Source organism: Tiliqua scincoides, chromosome 1 (assembly GCF_035046505.1).
Source record: "Tiliqua scincoides isolate rTilSci1 chromosome 1, rTilSci1.hap2, whole genome shotgun sequence".
NCBI lineage: Eukaryota > Metazoa > Chordata > Lepidosauria > Squamata > Scincidae > Tiliqua > Tiliqua scincoides.
This window is the reverse complement of record NC_089821.1, coordinates 128516667-128531987: the sequence shown is the minus strand read 5'-3', so window position 1 is coordinate 128531987 and position 15321 is coordinate 128516667. Positions and strand designations below refer to the sequence as shown.

At 42.1% G+C, this 15321-nt stretch overlaps 1 protein-coding gene across 4 annotated transcripts in view; it reads left to right on the top strand.

The window, feature by feature from the left end:
• The window catches only part of ERBB4 (erb-b2 receptor tyrosine kinase 4), a 912234-nt gene that overhangs the window by 145144 nt on the left and 751769 nt on the right, over positions 1–15321 (top strand). The gene's annotated exons all lie outside the window — the stretch shown is intronic.

Sequence of the window (15321 nt, the reverse complement as noted above, 5' to 3'; positions counted from 1 at the left end):
TGCAGAAATTTGCATCAAGGTATTGAGAGCAACAGATAGTTACACAGTCAAGCTTAGATGGTTTAGGTATTATTTTTGATTGACTCATAATGGCCTAGAGTTATTTTGCCATGATTGTCTTAAAGGCTGAATAAGAAACAAGATAATATATTACTTAGATGCTTGACAAAGCTTTAAGAAATTCTTGGTTCCTATCTGACTCCATATAACAATGCCTGTATAGGCCCAGAAGATGTAATTAACAGGCCTGTCAATGGATTACATTTTGTTCCCAGCTCTTTGCCCCCTTTTCAAAACCTAATTAGCTAGTTAATTAACATTTTACTATAAATACTACAATATCTCAATTAGGACAGTACATTGAAATTTGGGTAACAGCCAGGCTTGAAATCTGAAATCCTTGAGTACTATCTGTTAGGCAGGGTAGAAATCAAAGTATTATTGTTATCAGCTGTTATTGGAGAGTAGGACTGTTTTTTCAATACCAACAAATCACCAAATCTCTTCCAGCTTGATTTTTACCTTGAAAGTAGTGATTTGGGGGGGACATGGCAGTTCAGTTTTCCCCGGCAGAAAACTTAAGCCTAAATGATCCCAGTCCGTAATGTATTGGATATGATATCAATGTTTTGTTTAACCAGTTCTATTTACCTCTGTGCTGCTGACATCACTAAAGACGAATGAAGCCCACTTGAGTGAGGACAATATTTCCTGTACTGCTCACACGTGCAGTTCTAGCCAGACAGGATGCACACTTAAGTATCACACAATTTTTTGAATTTTGGAAAATTGCATGTTGAGAGGGGCTTTTAGATTATGTTACAAAACTGCCCTTATCTCTGCTCAGCACTAGGTCCAATTACTCTCATTACAAATCACCTTGTGAAATCTCTTCCCCATTCATACAATGTGGAATCTAAAAATACAATGTGAACATTAAAGAAAATGCTTGTACAATTCAGCAATGCTGCATTCTAAAGCAGTAGAACTCCCATGCCGTGTAGCCCCAAAATTCAGTATGGATCTGCCAGACTGCAAATTTTTTGGAAATAAATGAGTGCAAGGTAGATGGTTTGGGGGGGAGGGGAGGGAAGAGTAGGGCGGAGGTCAAGCAGCACTAGGTACAACATCATGTGTTTTTTTTTTACAATCTAATTACCCGTTGTAGCATGGTTTAGGACTAGTCCCCAAAGCTAGCCATCTGTGCATGTTTCTTGAGGGATGCTTACTTGCAGGCGAACGTTGCTTTTCCATTCATCCTGGTATGGCTCATTTAGTACAGCCAAGGAATACATTTATTTTATATGACTGCCAGATAGCAGTCCTTTCTGATGCTGCTTCAGTATGTTCGTATCATAATGCAGGGAGGGAGGAATTGAGAAAGTGAAGTCTTAATCTTAATTTTGTTCTAACCTTTAAAAAAATTAAATTACTTTGAAAAAGAAATGTCAGCAATCATGTACCTACAACACTGTATGTAGCACATGCACGTATAAGCACAATGAATTATATGCATTGTAATAGTCATTAAAGCATGAAAGTAGAAAAAACAAAACAAAACGTGACATCAGAGCAGAACATCCTTGAATGCATTTTTTTTCAAGCAAGATGCAACATTTGAAGAACACTAAATGTTGAAAGAGCTGAGGGGAGTTTCATATTATTGCTTTGCCCAATCACACAGCTATGTTTGGCAGTATCACCACTGTGAGGTTCATACATAACTTGATCTTATGAAAGAATCCAGCATTCACCTGGAGATAGTCAAAGAATAGGACAGATGTGCATGATAAGCTGATGAAGTCAGATGGTGAAGTAAGGCAGCTGTCAGGTTCTCAAATTAGTTACTTGAACAATGAGCAGGTGAGAAAGTAGAAGTGATCTCCTGGGCACTGTATATCTCAGCTCATATACCCAGGTCATAACTTCCAATTCTAGGTTCGACAGATTGTAGATGTTGTAGATACAGTGGTTCTCAAACTTTTTAGTGCCGGGACCCACTTTTTAGAATGACAATCTGTTGGGACCCACTGGAAATGATGTCATCAATCTGGAAGTGATGTCATGGCCAGAAGTGATATCATCAAGCAGGAAAATTTTCAACACCCCCCTGCACGACAGCATCAAATTAAATTAAGTTAAAATTTTACATAAGTAAAATTTTAAACGTTTATTTAAAATAAAGAACCCTCCTGAGCAGTTGCTGAACTGTTAAAAAAATTCCTATGCAATCCTACTTACCTGGGAGTAAGCCCCATTGATTATCATTGTTAAAAACATATACACAATAGCCTATTAAAAGTACAGATCTGTAGCATTTCCGCAAATGCAGTCACATACCGTGGTAGCATCAAGTCTAATATATTTAAAAATACACATTGGATACTAAAATACACATTGAAATGAATGGGGACCCACCTGAAATTGGCTCACAGTCCACCTAGTGGGTCCCAACCTACAGTCTGAAAAACACTGCCATAGAGTAATTCAGTGTCTGGTCTCAGAGAAGAACGATGTAAGAGATTGTTTCCCAGTGGTTCAGTGGTGTAGGGATACCTTGGTTCTCTAACCCAGGTTTGACATCCATAGCCCTTTACAGAATGTCATCCTTTTTGTGAAGAATTCACTTTAAGGAGAGACCATTTTTTAAAGTCATTTTAACATTGCTGTGGATCTCCTGAATAAATAATTCAGAGAACTAATCCCAAAATATAACAGGATACTAAAATATCAGTGTCAATGTAAATTGCACATATGTGGAGACAAGGGGCTGGAATAAATATGGGCTTTGTGCCAAAATAGCCTCAGTTGCTATACTCCTAAATAAAACCATATTATATATTTAAATTAGACCACAATTTAAATGTGTCTTAATATGATTTTTTTTAATGCAGGGCGCTTCAAACAGCAGCCCGTGGGCCAGATCTGGCGCCATGCCTTTTCTCTTCCCCGTGTGGAGGGAGCTTACTGTTCCACAGGGGAGGCTGCCTTTGTCGCAGCTGATATCGCTCCATGTTCGCTTCATCCTGCCGCTTCCATGTTCTGCTGCCTCAGTAGGCTCTGCACCAGAATTTCCTGGCAGACATGGTGGGGTGGAGTGAACATAGAAAGAGAGAGAGAGAGATCAGCAGTGACAATAGCAGCCTCCCCATGGAATGGTAAGCTCCGGTTGTGCTGGGGAGGTTGTTTGCAGCATATGGTGATCTCCAATTTGGAGACTGCTGGTTTAATGGGTAGAGATGTTCATTTCCTGTAAAACAGGATTACAGCATAAAGGCCCAATCCTACCCAACTTTCCAGGGCTGATGCAGCCTCAGTGCAACCCTGCACAAATGTTCCTTTACTTTGAGGAGGTCTCTATGAATATCCTTCCACCGCTGGATGTAGCGCATGATCCATTGGCACAGCTGCATAGGCCCTGGAAAGTTGGATAGAATTAGGCCCTTAGTCTTAATTAACACAATGGGCTTACTTCTGAGTGAAATAAACAACACTGTTTGCAAACACTTCTATTAATGGGCAACTTGACCCCATTAAAATACTTCATTAGGTAATAGCTATAAGGAAGGCAAGAAGAAAGTTTAGGAATTCACATGATTACTCATTCAGTTCTAAGACTGTTTTATGGTCCTTTGCCCCCACCCCTTCTGATTCTCACTGTACTGAATTGCCTGTACTGAATTTGTCAAGAAATTTCTTTGAATGAAATATCTATGTTGCAGCTCTGAGCTTGGAACTCTATATGATATCCTTGCTAGGTGTAGCAAACCAGCCCTAAGCAATCAAAAACAATGAGTTAACACCTCATAATGAAACTTTAAATTTGGGATATTCATCTTGGATGTTGAGTGCTCTTTATTTGCCATGTGGAATTTCAGTCTTTATCTATTATTTAGGAAGGCTTTCTCTGTAGCTACAAGAACAAGAAATTCATTTATGAAAGATGAAATTTCTCTTGTAGTCTCCAGACTCTTGGAGATGGAACTTGACGGAGAGGGGGCTAAGAATTGTGACAAATATCGGACTAGGGACAGTGAAGTTGTATTGCCTAGAGTGGGAAAAATCCCAGCTTCATTAAAGTCGGCGGTATTCTTATTAATGTGTGATTGTTTCCTAGCAGCTTCGTTACAGAGTCATCTGGCCACATTCTACTTGTTGTCACAGTGTCTAAAAAATGCAAGGTTTTCTCTGTGCATTCACATACCTTTCCGGAATATTGAAAAGACAGCAATGCATACAGAAAACCATTATTCTTACTGTCAGCCTTAGTATTTTGCCTTGTATTCTGGCAAGGAACAGGTGTACCTTGCAATCTCTGAGCATGTTTAAAGAGTAGCTCTGTTTGAATAAAACATTAGTGAACAGGCAAATATCCCTGGTACATCTGGCTTTAATCTGAACATCAGTTTAAAAGCTCAGCTTTGAGGTTTGACAACCCCCCTAAAGCAGCGGCGGAGAGCCTTCTGCAGAACTGGATTGAAAGCCTGTGTGAGCCAGAACCTCACCATTGAAGAGCCTGTCCTTCTCTGTCTTCTGTTTGAGAAAGTGGTCGTGAATGGGGAGAGAGTTTGCTGGCACGCACAAAATGTGAAGCAGACATGAAAGGTAGGGCTGTATGCAAGGGGTGCTGGCAGTGGTGATTGAGAGTCCGCTCACAGTTCTGTCTGCCACCACAAGCAGCGGCGGCCCTGGCCTTGTTTCCCTCTGCTTTGCTTTTCACGAAAGCTGCTGGGTATTCTTTGCCCTCTGCAAAACAGCTACAGATTTAATTTCCTGTAATAAACTGAAATGATGTGCTAGGAATTCAGCTCCCTGTCTTTATAATATTTTAAGAGGAATAAATATGAACATGGAGAATGAGTTTATTGGAAGTATGTCTGCCTTTTATTTTTATAATATTCTCCCCGCCCCTGTTTCATTTTCTTTGAAGAAAGGACAAAAAAAGAAAAACATCTCACAACTTTAAAAAAAAAATCCCTCCTGGTTTTCCTCCTGTAAATTACTGGCTGAGAATTTGTTGGAGTTTCTGTTTTGTTTTTTTAAGTAAGCTCTATTACTTAGTACCAATCAGTGTTAGTACTTAGTTTGGAAAAGCAACTGATACTTCGAAGAGTGTTCTAAATAGCTATGTGTTTTGAAGAATTTTCAGCCAAATCTGCTTTTCTCTTTCCCTAAATTCACTGGTTTGGGAAATGGCTATATCCAAAGTCACCTTTAGGTAATAAGTTAGAGCATGTCCTATATCTTGCATTGATTTTGGAACTGTACTGAAATCCTTTTCAGACAGGCCAAAATAGTTGCTGTTGTGGCAGACTAAGGTGCAAACCACCCCATTTTTATAGTATTGGAACATTTGGTGAATAATTGCTTGTCAAGAGTATCACAGGTATACTTTTGGCTTTTGGTATACAGCTGTGTCTTTTGGCTTTTGCATCAGCTATTTCTGCAGGGTCTGGTTTCATCTTGGCTGGATTTTGTCCTCTTCTGCGTGAACTTGGCTGATTGGGTTTGTAGAAGCTCAAAATGGTTTCAATGCAATCACCATTTCTTCTGCAGTTATGGTTTCCATAAAAGCAAAATTTTCAAGTGTCTTTATGCCTTATGCATCAAACCGAGAATTTCTATTTTCCCCACCTCTGTTATTGACTTATAGCTACATAGTCCTGTGCATGTGATATCTGGGGAGTATATACTGCCCCTTCTTGTGTTTCTGGAAATTGCCTAGTGCATTGCTGGCACTGCCAAACCAATGATGAATGATGATAATTTTGATTTTGAATGGGTTCATTTATCTATCTAAACGTTTCACACAGCGATTGCCTTTACCAGAAGGCAGAGAGTGAGTTTCTGTTCTCTTTTTGATCTACACACAGTTTTCTATTATTTTAAAACTACTTGGCGTTCAAAGGCTGAATTCAATCTACGTGTCGACTCATCTGTGGGAAGATGGCTTATCTGGTACAAAGTGTTACCCTTGCCTTGAATGATAGTGTGGATTTACAGGATCTTTCTAAACTAATAATATGTTTAGAAAGAGCAAAATGTATGATCGTGAAAAGAAGCACATAAAAGCTTAAAAGGCCATTTATAAAAGAGAATTTTTTTACTTTCTTCGCTAATCAAATCTACATTAACTGTTTGATCATGGATAGGAACTGCAGTACAGTTGCCCCTCATCTTATGTGACTATTATGGTCCAGAGTTAGCGCATAAAGCTAAAATCACATATACTCAAAATTGCCTGAAAATCCCTTATTTCTGGGGAAAAAAATACATACTGTTTTTTTAAAAATTATGAGAGCTGTGCAGGACTGACTGCCCAATCCTACGAAAGCCTTACGCTGCTGGAACTAGCCTCTCTCTCTCTCTCTCTCTCTCTCTCTCTCTCTCTCTGGTTTGCTGGACATGTATAGTTGAATTTGCATGAGTAAAGTATGCCTAAGATACGGGGCGACTATATTAGTATTGGTGTTAAATAGGACTGCTAGTTAACCCAAAGACTCCTAGAACAGCTTACACTCCATGGTTAAGCGGCATATATAAAACTGATCATAAAAACTTTGGAATAACTACAATAGCAAAACTAGCAGCAGGTCAATTTAAAAACATAGAGCCCAATCCTGGGCTCAGCACCGTGGCTTCATGCTGCTGTGCACTGTTGCAAACGTGCTGTAAGGCACATTTGTGAGACTCACCGCTGGGCTACTGCCCGTGTTAGCCCAGTGCCAGGCTAATGCGCGGCGGGCGCCCAGCTTCCACTGCTCGGTGGTCTCATGGACTGCTGAGCCGCGGCATAGTAAGTGGGGGCGGGGAGGAGGCATTCCGGAGAGAGGGCAGGCAGGAGGCATGACGGGGAGGGGGCAGGCAGGAGGTGTGCCGGGGGAGGGAGCGGGGAGGCAGAGCGGGGAGTAAGAGTAGAAGGAGGAGGAGGAGGAGGAGGAGGGAGTGGGTGGTAAGGGTAGTTGAGTTTGAAATACCCTCCCAAAAGGAAAAGTGGGAGCAGCGGTGGAGCAGCCCCAAATGTTAAATGCTTAGCCATTCAGTGTGGGAAGCTGGAGCTGCAAAACTGAGCTGAATCGCACTGCTGAACTACTTGAGTGAAAGATTACGACCAAAGTATCCTTTGTAAATTCATATTCGTTATAAGAGTTGTACTGCCTTTGCTTCATTCCTGAATTCTGATAGGATGTCAGGCTACTGGAAAGGTGTGTTTCAGACTCCTCAGTCTTGTGGAAAGTGAGGTTCTGGTGAAAAAGGGATTGGTAGACATGGACAAGCAATGGGGTAGATTGGCATTGGGTGCCCTGGTCGGGAACCTTCAAGGACACCACAACAACATTTGGCAGGATGTTGATGGCATTCCTGTTAACAGCCACACCATAACAGTATCTGTTAACAGTATCCCCCAACCCACCATTGTCAGATATTCAGTACACTTGGGCAACAATCTTACAGACATGCTTTCCGAGGAGTATGTTCCTTTTAACACAATGAGACTTACTTCTGAGTAGGCATACCTAGATTGTGCTGTTCATACAGCTGCAGCCAAAATTTATCCAAAGTGTGAGAGCAGTACTAACTCCTACTCTTTAAACCTTCTTGAAACATCTGGATTGGATCAGTGTCGGTCACTGGGCTGGACAGGCCATTCGTCATTTTGACTGAATGTGGCTGCTGTTCTCATCTTTGCCATTTCTTTATGCCTTACAAGTCCTTTCCATTAAGGTCCCATGTTAGCATTGCTTACAAATATTGCAATGTGAGGTTTGTTACTCTTGGATGTCTTCTGCTGTAATTCCTATCAAAGCTCACGTTCCTAGTCCACTAGTTATATATGACACAGGTGTCATTTCTCCAAGGTGGAAATGTGTTGACTTGAAGCAATATTTTGCCAGGAATTCACTTGACCATCTGCACGTTCCTGCTTACACCCACCAAAGGAGTCTTAGTAATCTGTCCTTATGATGACCATACTGCGGTGCCCCCTCCCCATCTTCTCTCTGAGGTAGCAGTGCATGTATGGTACTGTACTAATGATTAATGGGTGTGCCCCTGAGGTTCCTCCCCCCACAAAAACAGCTTTTCAGCAGATTCCTTATCAGCTATCAAGGGAGTGTTTACAGCAGCTAAAACTCTTAAGCGTCTTGTCTCAGAGACTGATGGGGATAATTAAGCCAGGGTTTCCAGTTCTCTGTGCTGCTCCATCTCATGCTGGAAAAGGGTGAAGAAAGACTGCGTTAGCCAGCGGGAGACATTGGAAATCCATGTTCATCCATTTGGTGAATATATTCTCTGTGGCTGTGTGTTGTTTTGCCCATCCTCTTACATACTCCCAGGTTCTTTGTTGTTGTTTTTTTTTAAAGGAACTCTTTGTGACAACTGGGGGCTTGTTATTTGCCTCCATTTAAAAAAAAAAAAAGTCAATCTTTATGCACAACAATCTAATCAAAATAAAATTCATGTCTTCTGGTCTTTGAAATGGCAGGAAAAGACTGCAGGATATTATTCAGCACTAAAAAAAAAATAATGGGAGAAATTGATTTGTCTTCCATTTGTGTTGTTTATTGGTCTAAATGCGAGGATGAAATGCAAATTTCCCAGAATCTAACCAGGAAAACAGATGCAGAGATCATGGCCAGTAATCACTGCTACAGTAGAGTGAGTTTTTCTCAAACTGCTGTGAAATTGTGCAGTAAATGATGATGGTGTTACACAAGGTCCCTTATCCTCCGTATTAGTAAACAAGTCTCCTGGGAAGCTGTTGTAGCAAGCTTGTTGGACAGAATTGTATGAGACGTATCTCTCCCCATCCTTCGCCACAGTAGCATCATAAATTTGCTGTTACCTGCAGGTAGCTAATGAAGCCATGCATAGGACATTGGAAGGCAAGTAGGTATGGAGGATTGAGTTGGCATGTGGGAAAGATGCCTATTTAGTTGCTGCTCAAAATTCACTCTTACTGAAGCTTCACCCCTTAGTCCTCGCCCCAGCTGAATTTGAGTTTGTGGAAATACATTTGTTCATATTCATGCAATACCCTCTTCCTCCTCCACTTGCACTGACTGTCTCTGCTGTTTTTCTTCCTGTTGAATACATTTAGATTGAAAGTTTTTTCAGAACAGAGAACTGCTTTGGAAGTTTTTTTTGTTTTTAAAGCCCTTTAAATGGGGACCCCAGTATCCATGGATTTTGGTATCCACAGAGGGTTCTGGAAACTGGATACTGGGGTCCCGGAAACAGAAACCCCTGCAGATACCAAGGTCCCACCTGTATATCACAAAATACAGTGGTGCCTCCCATAACGAAATTAATCCGTACCGCGAGTCCTTTCGTTATGCGAGTTTTTCGTTTTGCGAAGCGCGTTTTCCCATAGGAATGCATTGAAATTTAATTAATACGTTCCTATGGGCAAGAAAAGTCAGAACAAAGTCAAATTTGGTTTACAAAGTGTTTATTAAGTGCTCTTTAAAGGCATACATACTGTACAGAGGATTTCAAAAACGGGGGGATGCTGAGTGGGGAGCTTGAAGGCTGTAATCCTGTGCACACTTTCCTGGGAGTAAGCACAATGGGACTTACTTCTGAGGAGACATGCACAGGATTGTGCTCTAAGCTGGGGAGGACACAGCAGCTGCACTCAATTGCTTGCTTTTGCCGTGATCATGGGGGGAAACGTGAAGGAAATGGGGCAGTGAGAGGGTGAATGAGCGATGGGGGGATGCTGAGTGGGCAGTTTGAAGGCTGTAATCCTGTGCACACTTTCCTGGGAGCAAGCTGACATGAAGATCCTCCCCTTACTAGGGTGGATGGGATCATAAAGGGACATGAAGATCCGCCCCTTACTAGGTTGAACGGGATCATAAAGGGACATGAAGATCCGCCCCTTACTAGGGTGGACGGGATCATAAAGTGACATGAAGATCCGCCCCTTACTAGGGTGGACGGGATCATAAAGGGACATGAAGATCCGCCCCTTACTAGGGTGGACGGGATCATAAAGGGACATGAAGATCCGCCCCTTACTAGGGTGGACGGGATCATAAAGGGACATGAAGATCCGCCCCTTACTAGGGTGGACGGGATCATAAAGGGACATGAAGATCCCCCCCCTTTAAGACAAACCAGGACAATTTAAAAAAAAAATTCGTTATGCGAAGCATAAGTCATAAAAATTCGTTATGCGAGTTACCAAACTTCGCACACCGCTTTCATTCTGTGGGTTTTTCGCTGCGCGGGGCATTCGTTATGCGAGGTACCACTGTATACAATTAGAAAATGTTCCCGTAGTTCACTTGTGCTTGATCCATTAGAAATTCCTCACCTAGTTAACTTCCTCTTTTGCAACAGTTTTGCTACAGCCTTTCTGTGCATGCATTTATATAGCCACATGCTTTCCCTGCTAGTTAGATTGAAACATGGATGATCCAATCGGCAGCGGATATTCCAGTCTGCTGCCATAAGTCCTTTTACAGCATCTTAATGTCGTGCTGCCAGCATGTACCTTGGAGCCACTGCTGCAAACAGCTGGAGATTCTGTGCACCCATTAGAAACAGACCCAGCCTGGATTGGAGCAGGTAAGGAGTCAGTGGGGATGAGTTGCGGTTGGAGGTCCATGGGAGCTATGGGTAGGGCAGGAGATAGTAAGGGGGCAGGTGGGGTCGATCCTGGCAGCTGTTCCTATCCTCATTGCCCTGGCTCGACATGCCCTTTCCTTGTTGCAGAATAGCTGGCATAGGTCTGAGGAAACCCACTAAAAGCCAGGTGGCCAATGGAGAGGTAAGCAAAAAAATTTTACTTACCTATCCCAGGCAATCTAGTTGCTCCTCCCGCCATGCATGAAATGTGTGCTCCGTTAGCATGGCTGCATAGATAAAATGGGGTGGAGTAGGATTGGGCAGTCAATCTATTGCTGGCTACCAAAGAGGCAGACGCTCACAAACATGTAGGGAAAATTCATACAGCTGTTGTCCAACTTGTTTTGCTATATCTTACTATGAGTGGACCATGATTTCGGCTTGGCTTTGGTCAGGCCTGGTAGTGGGTGCCTGTCTAACAACTTCCCAATCATGCACCTCCCATTCCTGCTCTTGAGCAGAAAGAGGTGGTGTGTGTGTTGGGACGTTGGTTTGGCCACTGCTTGGTGAGGCCCTCAGGAGTGCTGTGGCTGAATAGCATCCTGACACACAAAGATCTACCATGATAGCTCAAGTATTAGAAGCAGAGATGTGGGGTAGGGAGGGACAACTTCCTTGGTTGCTGCTCAGACCTGGAACTTCGGAGCACCACAGCCAGGCAGCAGCCAAATCAGCCCACTCGCTCACCTCCCCTTCCTTCTCAAGAGGCATGGCTAAGTCGTGATGCTCCAGAGCACCATAATCAAGCTGCAACTCAGCAGCCCACTGTACTTCCCTTTCCTGTCCAAGAGTACGAAAGGAGGCATAGGCCTTGCTTGTTTGGTCCTGCAGAGCCCATGTAGTCCAGGTGTATTACCTTGTAGTACCTTGGAAACACAGCACCAAAAAAGCCCAAGCTTCTTGCCTACTTTGGAGTTGATCCAAGGAGGGAGGTGGATGGAAACCTGGGATCTAGTAGTTCTCTTCCTCTCCAGAGAGCAGCACAGTGCTTGCCACAATGGGGGGAGAAGCAAAAATGTGAAATCCCGAATGGATTCCACAGCCGCAAAGCTTATTTTGAATCTACTAAAAACTGAGTTACCTACAAACAACTCAAAGAGCCCAAGCCTATGCATGTCTACTCAGAAGTAGGACCCATTATAGTCAATGCGGCTTACTCCCAGGAAAGTGTGGATAGGATTGTAGCCAAAGTGTTTTAAGATCATCACATAAGAGGATCGCAACCAGAGGATAAATTTGTACTTTTTGTGTACTGACTTAAAAACGTTTATTTAAGTAATCCTTCCTGTTTGACATTTAGGATCATTTAGGACATTAGGTTGTAAGATAGGTTCTGAGTTTCTGTCCATGTTAGGAACAGCACCTTCAATTTGCTCATATGGACTTTATTCAGGGAATTGAAATGGGTTTCCAACTTTTTCTTTTTCAGTGCCAAATTGTTAATAATATTGTTTTTTTTGCTATGGTTTCAATGTGCGTAGTTTAGTGTCCCTGCACTTCTCAGAAGAATGCAATCTGAACGATGAAGACCCCACCATTTTATTTTTCAAGTTTGAAAAAGACTACAGGGAACTTTTTTTTCCTCAAAAGCACAATGCTAGTTTATTATTCAAACTAGTATTCACTCTGAAAATCATTCCAGAAATTATTCACCCACAGTTAAAGGTATGTAAACATTGCTTGTTTTTAAACTGGCAATGGGACATTTACAATAAATTCTTTTATACAGAACCATGAAGTACATGTTGTTTCAAAAGCTTCTTTATAAACTAGAAAACAACTGGGTCTCTTCAAAGTCCTTATTCTGGGTGGCTATCATTTAAAAAGCTGTACAACCCACAAGACAATATTGTACTTCCACAGCATTTGATACCCTCATCCTGCATATGTTGTACTCTGCATCTTTATTTTGCTAGCATGGATTCATTCTGCCATCTTATCTTCATTCATTTTGATTCCTGCAATTTGAATAGACTAGCTGTAAAGAAATGAAGTTATTTTGAAAAGATGAGCTAAACTAGTGTGTCAAATAAATATCATTCATGGTGCCTGCAGAGGACCAGAAGTGATGTCATTAAATAGGTGATGATGAGAAATAAGCATTTTTTCATACTTAGAAACTCATTGGCTGCAGATGTCAGAAGATAAAATATAATATTGATAATGTGTTCAAGATTTGGGAGAGTCCAATTATTATTACATGGGCTGCCATAAGAACATAAGAACAGCCTCACTGGATCAGGCCATAGGCCCATCTAGTCCAGCTTCCTGTATCTCACAGCGGCCCACCACATGCCCCAGGGAGCGCACCAGATAACAAGAGACCTCATCCTGGTGCCCTCCCTTGCATCTGGCATTCTGCCATAACCCATTTCTAAAATCAGGAGGTTGCACATACACATCATGGCTTGTAACCCTTAATGGATGTTTCCTCCAGAAACTTGTCCAATCCCCTTTTAAAGGCTTCCAGGCCAGATGCCATCACCACATCCTGTGGCAAGGAGTTCCACAGACCAACCACACGCTGAGTAAAGAAATATTTTCTTTTGTCTGTTCTAACTCTCCCAACACTCAATTTTAGTGGATGTCCCCTGGTTCTGGTGTTATGTGAGCGTGTAAAGAGCATCTCTCTATCCACTCTGTCCATCCCCAGCATAATTTTGTATGTCTCAATCATGTCCCCCCTCAGGCGCCTCTTTTCTAGGTTGAAGAGGCCCGAACGCCATAGCCTTTCCTCATAAAGAAGCACCTTTCAGCAGTGCCAATGCTGCACTTCACAGCCAATGATAGTGCTGGGAGAGCCCAATTATCAGGGACCCAATAAAGACCTGAGCTAAATCTTTACAGAGACATTGATTGTACCTCATTAAAGCCACAATCCTAAACACACCAATGAGTAAAGCCCATTGAACACAAGCAGTTCAGCCCATTGACTGTTTACGCTTGCATTGCCAGTACATGTAAATATACGATAATAAGAAAAATACAGTGAGCACATCCAAGAAGACAGGAGGGGGCAGTATAATGGGCAAAGAGCCTCTATGTATAGATCATACCCTACTACGGGCCCAATCCTATCCAATTTTCCAATGCTGGTACAGCTGTGCCAAGGGGGTGTGTGCTGCATCTTGCTGTGGGGGGGGGGGCAGTCACTGAGGCCTCCTCAAGATCAGGGAACATTTGTTCCCTTACCTTGCGGCTGCATTGTGGTTGCACCAGTGCATGGGATAGGATTGCGCTCTCAATGGGGTAGAATTTGTCATAATGATCAGAATTTGTCATTCATTGTTTCAGTTAGCACTTGCTAATACACAATTGTATTTCACTCTGTGCATACCTGTTGTAAGCTACAGTTCTCAATGATGGTGTTAATAATCTAAGATTTGTGTTACCATAACTTCCTTGTACAGTGATTTAATATAAACCAACATTTTGAAAGTGTTTGAAAGTGGCAGTGTTGTTTTTAATTACGTGTTCAAATTTGTTCCCTACCTTAACACTTGCAGTAATTAGAGGAGGGAAAATAAAGACCTAAGATGATGCAAGACTTAAAGAGATTCCCTCTGCCCCCTATTTATTTGTCCTTAAATACTAATATTTTGTATCACTTCTGAAAAAGGTTCGTTCAAGGGTTTCATGAATGTGTTAGAGCTAAGCTGTGAAATTCCCTTCACCTGCACCCTTGTCTAGTTGTACCTCATGTACAGGGGGAACTTTAATAGGGCTGGATTCTATAGTGACCATAGAAATTGTGATGAAAATGGCAATGCAGAGCTTTATCAGTCAAAATTAATGTTTCATGTCTGCAATATGAAAAGAAATAAGAATCTTGTAGATCAGGGGTGCCCAAACCCTGGCCCTGGGGCCACATGCGGCCCTTGAAGCCTCTCAATGCAGCCCTCAGAGAGCCTCCAGTCTCCAATGAGCCTCTGGTCCTCCAGAGATTTGTTGGAGCCCACACTGGCCCGACACAACTGCTCTCAGTGTGAGGGCAACTATTTGACCTCTCATGTGAGCTGTGGGATGAGGGCTCCCTCCACTGCTTGCTGTTTCACATCTGTGATGCAGCAGTGGCAGCAAAGGAAAGGCCAGCCTTGCTTTGTGCAAGGCCTTTTACAGGCCTTGAGCTATTGCAAGACTTCATTCATTCATATAAGTTCATCTTTAATATATTCATTTATGTAAACTTATGTAAATTTATTCAAATTTAAAATGTAAATTAGTTCTTTTTTTCCTCGGCCCCCGACACAGTGTCAGAGAAATGATGTGGCCCTCCTGCCAAAAATTTTGGACACCCCTGTTGTAGATGATGGACTGCAGATGTTGTAAGTTCCTGGTGACCCACTTCCATTAGGAAATAGCCAGATATGTTCTATCACAGCTTCTGAACCAAGATCACTTGTGATCCCCACATAATGTCCTTTGATCTAGTCCTGTCTTGAGGTTGCAAGAGCATGGATGTGCCATGTTCATCACTCTGCAATTTGACTTTCTTGCATTTTCTTGGTGGCCCTTGAAGTGTCTATACATATTCTGATCTGGCCTACTGCTTTGTAATGTAATAGAGGTGAGGTTACAGTGCAGGAAAAAAAGAGAAGCCTTGATAAGAACTGGTGTAGTTTTCGAATACATGGTTTATTTTCACTCAGTAAAATATTTATACAGTACTAATGTTGTTTCTGAATG